This window comes from Nicotiana tabacum, chromosome 15 (genome assembly GCF_000715075.1).
Source record: "Nicotiana tabacum cultivar K326 chromosome 15, ASM71507v2, whole genome shotgun sequence".
NCBI classification, from domain to species: domain Eukaryota; kingdom Viridiplantae; phylum Streptophyta; class Magnoliopsida; order Solanales; family Solanaceae; genus Nicotiana; species Nicotiana tabacum.
The window spans coordinates 70,816,784-70,825,904 of NC_134094.1; the positions used below are offsets into that span (position 1 = coordinate 70,816,784).

The window sequence follows — 9,121 nt, forward strand, 5'->3', positions numbered from 1 at the left end:
GAATTGTGTTCCAGAGAAAAATGGAAATGAAATGAAAAAGAAGAAGGTTAGAATGGGAAAAAGGGCAAGGAATAAATAAAGATGGTAAGAGAATTGATTAGAAAGGGGGAAAAGTTGCGTACACGGTCAATACTACTCATGATCAAAGGGACCCTAGCTGACGTGTTAATAAAGAAGTGGGTAATAAGTATCGCACACGAACAACAAAGAAAACTCAATTAAGAGAGATTTTTCATTTCATTTCATTTCATTTTCAGATGGATGAATAGAATAGATAGATACAGAAGAGAGAGAGAGAGAGAGAGAGAGGTGGTGGGTGTGAATATGGTATAGGGCCTGAGACCCCTGAAAGGGCATGGAAGTGTTGGCCATGCTGAGGCAACTCATTGGACAAGTTAAACAACTCTTACAACAACAAAATACACACTCTTCTTCTTCTTCTTCTTCTTCTAACTTCTCTTTTCCTCTTCAATCGCCACCGCTTTTACGCCTCCCAAGGTTTGATTTTTGTCTTTCTTTCCTTATTTCCCCTCATGGGGTTTCTGTTAATTTTGAATTTTTGTGTGTATTTTGGTCGATCTGTATGATTAAATGGTGTTTGATATTGAATTCCCACTTTATGAAATGTGCTTATTCCTTGCTTTCTTTGTGCTTTTGGGTTTAAAGGTGTCAACTTTATGATATCTCTGAGGGCTTGGTTTTTTTTTGTTTTGTCTGTGTGTTGCATTTGCTGCGTTGATCAAATTGGGGAAATTGCATTGTTTTGTTAGTGTGGTGTTTTCGTGTTTGGTAGTTCTTGAAATACTCTAATTGCTCTTATAAGTGCTCCTTAGCACTACCTAACTGTCAAATTAGTAAACTTTAGGTCTTACAGCTTGGTCTTGCTTTTCTTTAGTGAATAAAAATATGTCACTGGTCTTGTTAAAATTATGTTTTATTCACAACGGTGGTGCCTGGTTTAGCTTGCGCACACCTATGCTATTCGCCTATTCCACCGGCTACTTGTTACCTCCTACCAGTACAATTCAACTCTGTCATAGTTATTGTTGAAATTTTAAAGGCTAATATATTCTGATCACCTGCAACTATAAGCTTACAATCCCAATGCTAGAGCTTTTATACATAACTCGAGCTCATGTTCTCTTGGTTGTAGAATGATCATTTCAAAAGTAGTTTGTTCCTAGTCCGCAATGGTACAGTATTTGTCCTAATTGTCTAATGATTCATATGTTGTTTCATTTGTGGTATTGTGCACTGTATGGTATTGGGTAACTGCCCAATGGCATTCTTTCAGAATGAATGAATTTTCAACAGGGATTCAAAGAAATCTAGCCAGCCAGCCAGCCTTAGCTTTTACTATCGAGACAGCTGGTTGTCGGCAGCCACTTGGTCTTTTAGACAAGTTAAAGGTAGTCGGTATCTGAAATGCAAACATATGGAAACAATACTGATTAGGCTAGGAGTTCAAGTGTCCTTTAGGGATTTTTTTGCCATCCCCCACTAGGGAAAGAACATATATACTGTCTTGTAGTTTTTCTGAAATGCGCAAACCCCGAGCTCTTTGTTTTGCAACATGATAAGTTCGCGAACTTCTTTTCTGAGTTTAAAGTTTATCTTTCTAAGAGCCTTTGCAATTTAGCCAACAAAATAAAATTTTAATATACTCTAGTAGAGTCTGTCTTTTGGAGAACAAAATTTTTTAACACCTTCAAAGACCAGTAAAAGCGGAACGAGATACTAGTTTCTCTGTTGGGATTTAGTGCTATTTTAAAATTATAACAATTTAAAACCTGTTTGGTAGTCCTTTCATTTGTGAAACACAATGCCAACGTATTTCTAACAAAGTACCCTCATGTAATGGAATTATCAAAAGATGCTTTATACAGCATAATTTTCCTCCATTTTGAAGTTTTTTACGGTTCTACAATTTGAGCATGTGGCATTCTCATTGCAAAGTACAGTCTTATGGAATACCTGGAACTCAAAGCTTTCATCTTCTTTGTCATCATTGTTTTTAAAACATAAGCAGATGGAGGCCAAAGTTCTACTCAAAACAATAGTGAGGATTAGTAGAATCGAAGTTAAAACTCATTTTCAATTGGAAGATAGAATCTTTTAGAAAGCAAAAGTAGTGGAGCTTACATCAGGATGATACTTGTCTTGTTAGCCGGAGATGGTTGCCTGCTTGCATGGCCTCAATGCTATACTTATGGTTTCTAGCATTTCTTTTTTCTTTTCTTGATAATGGTGGTGTCCAGGTCACCTTACGCGTACCTCGCTATTCCATCGGGTACCTGTTCTTTTCCACCCGAACACGTATAAGTAACTCTGCCCACCAAAGCTTAGGAAGACTTGAAGAATCACCTAGTATATTTTGTCTTTGCTAGTATTTCAACCTTGGTGCCCCATGGTTATCACCCTTTTCATTGACCACTGGGCCACATACTTGATTACAGGTTTCTAACATCTTTGTGACTGAATTATGTGCATTTGAACACGTTTTCTTCCCCTTTAAGTAACATCAACTGGTGTGGTCTAGAATAACCGGAATCATTTGAAAGTCACATAGTCTTTACATATAACATATTTGCTAACTACTTTGTGTATTGGTGAGTGAATTAAGTGGAATATTCACATGTTAAGACTAGCAGTTATGTTCTAGAGATATGTAGAAGAATAATTAGGGAATGCAACTTACAGTAATAGGCTTATTTTCTGTATATTTCCAAGTTATTAGGTATGCTAATTCTTACTTTCAGAATAAAAGGTTTATTGGCGCTTCCACTCGGTAACGACTTAGGTTGAGGATATTGGTTACACAGTTCTAGCTAAAATGCATTAATTTGTGCATTGGTCAAACTTGACCATAAAAGTGAAACATGTGAAAAAAAAATCAGAATGTTTTGGAAAATTATGGAACATGAAAAAGTCCTCCATGCTTAATGTTCTCTTAGACATGATGATAATCATTTGAATTAAATGAGCTAGTAAAAATAGAACTTTGTAAATTAAGCTTGTTTGTAAAATCGAACTTTCTCGCTAGCTTTGCCAAAAGATGAGGTGCAGAACCTATATTTACCTAATCTGGAATCTTCTCAAATGCCTTAGCATTTTAGATAGAGCTGATGCAGTGCTACGGTACCCGTTACGGGGTCATTTTGCTGAGTTCCTATATGGTTCTCTCAAGCTTCTTAGTATACTATAATTTTTTGCTTGTGTCAGGTTTGGGTAGGTCAGTTCACCAGGAGGATCGAGCTACCAATTCAAGCTTTTTTCTTGAATACTCCATGAGCAAACAATAAAACTAGTATCTAAATCCATGGTTATACCCAATTTTGGATTCGCCTATTAAGGGTCAACTTGTGGTGGTGTTCAGTCCTTTTTCAGTTTCTCATATTTATATGATTTCATTGATTCGTGGCATAATTTGAAACTTTTTAGCTTGGAAGAAAATATGCAAATGAACCAGGTTTGTATCTGTGCAGGTGTTATGTTCTGAATCTTGATGACAGTTTTGCTGAAGACGGTTGCTACAATATCATTATGACTGCTGGAAAATCTGAAAATCTCAAGATGTTGGAACCTGGCAAGCCTCCACCAAAAAAGAAAGCTCGGAAGGAGAGGAATCGAGGAAAAGTGACTGGAACTTCATGCTTCATAGAGAATTTGGATCCGCAAATATGGAAAGAATTTCCTGAAGACTTATTTGAAGCTGTTGTTGCAAGACTACCAATTGCCACTTTTTTCCACTTACAGATCTGTCTGCCGCAAATGGAACTCAATGCTGATGTCCCAAAGTTTTTCTGAACAGTGCACCCAAGTTCCTCAACCACAACCGTGGTTCTACACCATTACTCATGAAAATGTGAATACTGGAGCCATGTACGACCCTACGTTGAAGAAATGGCACCATCCTACTATACCTGCACTGCCGACCAAGTTGATAGTCTTGCCAGTTGCTTCTGCAGGAGGTCTTGTCTGTTTCCTTGATATTGGACATAGGAGCTTCTACGTATGCAACCCTCTTACAAGGTCCTTTAAAGAGTTACCAGCCAGATCTGTTAAGGTGTGGTCTCGTGTGGCAGTAGGGATGACATTGAGTGGGATATCAGCTTACAGTATCCTTTGGGTTGGTTGTGATGGTGAATTTGAAGTTTACGACTCCAGAAAGAACTCTTGGACTCGTCCAGGAATTATGTCCTCAAATGTTAAGCTCCCTCTGGCACTCAACTTCAAGTCGCAGACAATCACCATCGGTAATAAATTTTACTTTATGCGCTCAGAGCCTGATGGAATCGTGTCCTATGACATGGTTACTGGCATCTGGAAGCAGTTCATTATCCCTGCACCCCTACATCTGAGTGATCATACACTAGCAGAATGTGGGGGCCGCATAATGCTTGTCGGGCTGCTGACAAAGAATGCAGCCACTTGCGTGTGCATATGGGAACTGCAAAAGATGACTCTTTTGTGGAAGGAGGTTGACAGAATGCCAAATATATGGTGCTTGGAGTTTTATGGAAAGCACGTTCGGATGACTTGCTTGGGTAACAAAGGTTTGCTCATGCTATCTTTAAGATCAAGACAAATGAACCGGCTAGTAACGTATGATTTCTCAACCGGAGAATGGATGAAGGTCCCCGGTTGCGTGTTGCCCCGTGGGAGAAAGAGGCAATGGATTGCGTGCGGGACTGCTTTTCACCCCTGTCTTACAGCTTTGGCTTGACTTGGGATGCCCAGTAAATTTCTAGTCACAGCAGGGTGCGATTTATTATATCATGTGGTTTTAGCTTTTCCCATCATAATCTGCAGCCTAGTCTTCTCTTTGCTGGTATAGAAGAAAAGGATCTCTGAATTTATTACCACTCTCTTGTATAAACATCTAGTTGTTAAGCTTTTGATTCCGGAGGACTAATCTACAACTACTTATTATTACATTAAACCTTATAGGGAAAGAGTACACCCTCTCAGAATTTGAGAATTTGTTATGCGTCTTATGTATCGGAAAATTTGTTTCTACCTTTTCTGTTGATACTCATTGTGGATCATGCATTTTACGTGTTGGGACTTTCAGATAGAATGGCGTTTTAACCTAATTTTGGTTAAATTTACTTCTGGCGATTTGCCTGCTGTGCCTGTGAGTTCCAAAACGAGGAGTCACAAGTATTGCACTTGTTTGTGATTGTTCCAAAAGAATGAAACAAAAGATATTGTAAAGCTAGGATGGTTAGTGTGTGAGGTGTTGTAGACGTTTACTTGCATCACATGCACAAGTGCTCTCTGAATTCTCCCACTTGAGTTATTTTAGCAGCAGGTGATGCTATTCAATAATATTAGGAAAACGACAGCACATTTAACTAGTTTGGAAAGCCTTCGCCTATTTAACTAGTTTGTTTACTTGCATCACATGCACAAGTGCTCTCTGAATTCTCCCACTTGAGTTATTTTAGCAGCAGGTGATGCTATTCAATAATATTAGGAAAACGACAGCACAATGTAACTAGTTTGGAAAGCTGATAGCCTTTGAAAGCCTTCGCCTATTTAACTAGTTTGGAAAGCTAGTCGCCTTTGAAAGCTTCGCCTATTACAAACCGATACGAGTTATTAGGGACTTTCCTCATTTTGATAGCTAGGTTCTGGAGCTATTTGAATTCTTTTAGGGGGCCTCAGTACGTATAGAAAACCCAGACATTGGAGGTCTGTGCCATTTTTCTCAAAAAGTAACCTCAACTTAAAATTTAAAAAGAATCTAGCACTGGAAACTAGTAATAACCTTTGTTGGAAAGAGTAACATAGCTTGGCGTATACCAGAATGTTTTCCGGAAATTCTTCCGTTTGGTAATATGCTTCCCAGCATAAAGGATTTTATAATAATTGTTTATACTAGAAGTGAAAGGATATTTAAACCTCCGCAAGAACGCAATGGACACAAATATACCAAACACGAGACAGGAGAAAATTTATACTTTTCCGAGTATCTCACAAGTTAAAAACAGTTCTATTGAAGTTTCTCTTCAATTTCTACATTGAGCTAAACTTTGAGAAAAACACTACTACAACAAGCAGGCAAAAGCCTATAACACCAGCACTTGTAACTTCCATGCTTAAGACATGCCCCCGCTGGTTGCGGTCCTTATTATCTGGAACAGAGCTGCAATGGGAGAAAAAGGATTAATTCAACCAAAACGAAAACAAAAGAAATATGCATGTAGTAACCTAAGTGACATGAAAGAATTGTATGGGTGCAGGGATACCAAAAGAACAATAATCTCTCGAAGGTAAAAAACAAAGTGTTTTTAAAGAAAAAACACCAGCTTACCTACTCATTCCTAACAGCTGACATACAATGTCAAATATTTATGCACATGGACCTTTCTGGTAAATGGTGAGAAATAGATAGTGATGTTCTTGTTACTTGTCTTTTAAGATAAAGAATTTTAAAAGACAGCTTAGATTCTTGTAGTTTAACGCCTCAGGGCACAGAAAGGGACAAGAAGATACGAAGATCTTACATGAGCCAATGACAACAAAGACAAAGAAACCAAGCAATATAGGGCCAACAGGATACTGGTTTCCCTTTTTTGCGGTAGTTTCAGGAACAGCTCCTCGCTTGGTAATGTTTTTCTCAAACCTCTCAATCTTCCTGTCAGCAAGACGTCTTGATGTCGTCTGATCATATGAAACAAAACAAAGGAATGATTCAGAACAAAATCTTGTTCAAACTACTAGTATATCTTTTTTAAAAGAAAGCATAGCCAGCTTTCAACAAGCAACCAAGTCTCTAGTCGTACAGGATAAGCATCAAGCACTCTAGCAAGGAGCTCTAGTATTCAACATTCAGAACATTCATATTACAAATATCCAATAACTTACACCTCCCCTCTGGTTTAGGGGTTTAGCAGAGGGAAGCCGCCTCCCTTTAGTCGTGAAATAGCTATGACCTCCCTTTCTAAGCCTAAATCAATGCTGTCCATTTTGAAGGTAATCTGGTCAAATACCATCCTTTTCTTAAGTTATTCATAGCGCCAATTTTGAGATGAAACTTAGAGCAAAGAATATGAGCCAAAAAAAAAAAAAAAAAAACTAAACAAATCGCAACCTTCTCCAATAGATAGAGGTTTGCCATACTGGATTCAAGGGTCGAGCTGACACAATTGAAGATTGGAGAACTGCTCCCTTTTTATCATTTGATGGCAGAACTGGAAATAAATTTTTATCTTTTGATGAAAATGTTTTGGAAAACATAAACTCCACACCAAACACACCCTATATATATAAGATTTTATGAGACTAATGCTGATTCAACTATTTAAACAGCCCAAATGCTAACAGCCTAAACCATCATTAGAGCATGGATAGTTGGATACTAAGTCTTGGAATTACGAAAAAAAAAAAGCTCCTAGGCTCCTGGAATAGTAGAGCATGGGAGCAATGCAAGGAATACATAGGATTGCCAATTGGGAGAAGCACTTTCAAAAGAATCCAAAGCAAACATACTATCAATTCTACGCCAAAAAGCTAAATAAAATTGGAAAGTCCAAGCACTAAAGGTCTGTTGCGCTTTAGTTAGGTAAGATACCCAAGTTTTACAATTGCAGCAGACAACGAGAAAAGATCTACGCTCAAAAGACGCCTATCTTTTCCATTTCGATTAATCATTGGATTTTGTCCAAAAGAAAAAAAAACAATTGATTTAATTCTGCAATTAGACATTTTAGTGAACCATTGGTTAATTATGCATCTATATTTCCCTCCAAAATAATATTTAAGATAACTCCACCCATTACTTTCAAGGTAAATTATATGCTACTTACATTCAACAAAAAAAGAGAGATCAATTTACAAAAAAATTGTTCTGACTAACAGATCAACAAAATACTCAAAAGACGAATTGAATATCAATCATCTGGCAATGGATCACAACAATTAAACAAGTAATGAGCCAGAAGCAATGCCATTGTTACCGAAAACTAGAAAAAAAAAATTAATCAAGAAAGGAAAAGACGAAAATATAAGAAATTATTGAACTGAGACGAAATCAATCATCAGATCAACCATGTGGCCTTGAATTTCAAAACTTAATTAAACTAATAAACCAGAAATAATAAATAATCAGAGACGGATCCAGGATTTAAATTCTATGGGTTTAAGATAGTAGCATTGAACTCATTATATTTTTAAAGTTACGAGTTCATATCGGCTATTTGTTTCAAATTTAGTTAATTTTTACACATAGATTTATGCTCGGCATAGAAATTACTGGGTTCGCATTCTTTCCTGGGAATATCTAGGCAGGTACAAAAAGGATAAAAAAAAGCAATTAATCCATCGTAACTTTACATTTCAAGATCTAAAATAAAAAAAGAAAAGACTAAAAGTTTCGAGTTTATTGAATTAAAGTGAAATCAATGATCAGACAGATCACGGGATGACGGATCACAAAAATTAGTAATCCAAATAATAAGCTTGGAGCAACGACATTGACACAAAAATTCATAAAAACAAAATTTAAAAAAAGATTTAAGTTTGCGTATTACCATGGTTGAAGGAAAATCCGGTGGCCGCTGATCGATGAGAACACGAAAAAATCAGCTAAGGGTTTCTTCTTCCACCTTTTCTCTGCCCCAATTTATTTTGACTTTTTATTAATTGAATTTCTAACTGCTTTAGAAACATTTATAGCCGGGGAAGAAGTGGACGACGAGAAGGAGTGTATGAAAAACGCGTCACACTACTTCCATTAATTGGACAAATGGGTCAAAAACCACGTATCTTTGCTTAGCTGTCCATATATGATTGGGTAAGTTGAACACGTCGGAATACATTGGGCCTAGGCCTATGTTAATTTTCCGTACATGGTCCACTATCCCGAAGAATTCTTCCAAAGCCCATTCACAATAAGCCCCGCAATTAAGATTGACGGGGGATTTGCATCTATACCCGATTTTTGGGTCACTTTTTAATTTATACCCGCTTTGTAAAAAAAATTACAAGCATACCTACTTTTCGGGTAATTTCAGAAATACGGGCCTGAAGTAGCAAAAATTTATGTTTGAAGTTTGAACTTCAGAATATTTTGCCTGAAGTGTAGTCTTATCAAAGCAAAACTTCAGATATTTTT

At 37.1% G+C, this 9,121-nt stretch overlaps 1 long non-coding RNA gene and 1 pseudogene across 1 annotated transcript; one reads left to right on the forward strand and one right to left on the reverse strand.

Annotated features, from left to right (window-relative positions):
- The first annotated feature begins 205 nt into the window (after nt 1–205).
- On the forward strand, nt 206–5,019 carry LOC107811174 (F-box only protein 6-like; annotated as a pseudogene).
- A 1,600-nt stretch (nt 5,020–6,619) lies between these two features.
- LOC142169456 (uncharacterized) lies at nt 6,620–8,531 on the reverse strand. Its single transcript, XR_012699288.1, has 2 exons — nt 7,100–8,531; nt 6,620–6,986 (listed from the first exon to the last, which is right to left on the reverse strand). It is a non-coding gene; the product is annotated as an uncharacterized LOC142169456 (long non-coding RNA).
- Nucleotides 8,532–9,121: the final 590 nt, after the last annotated feature.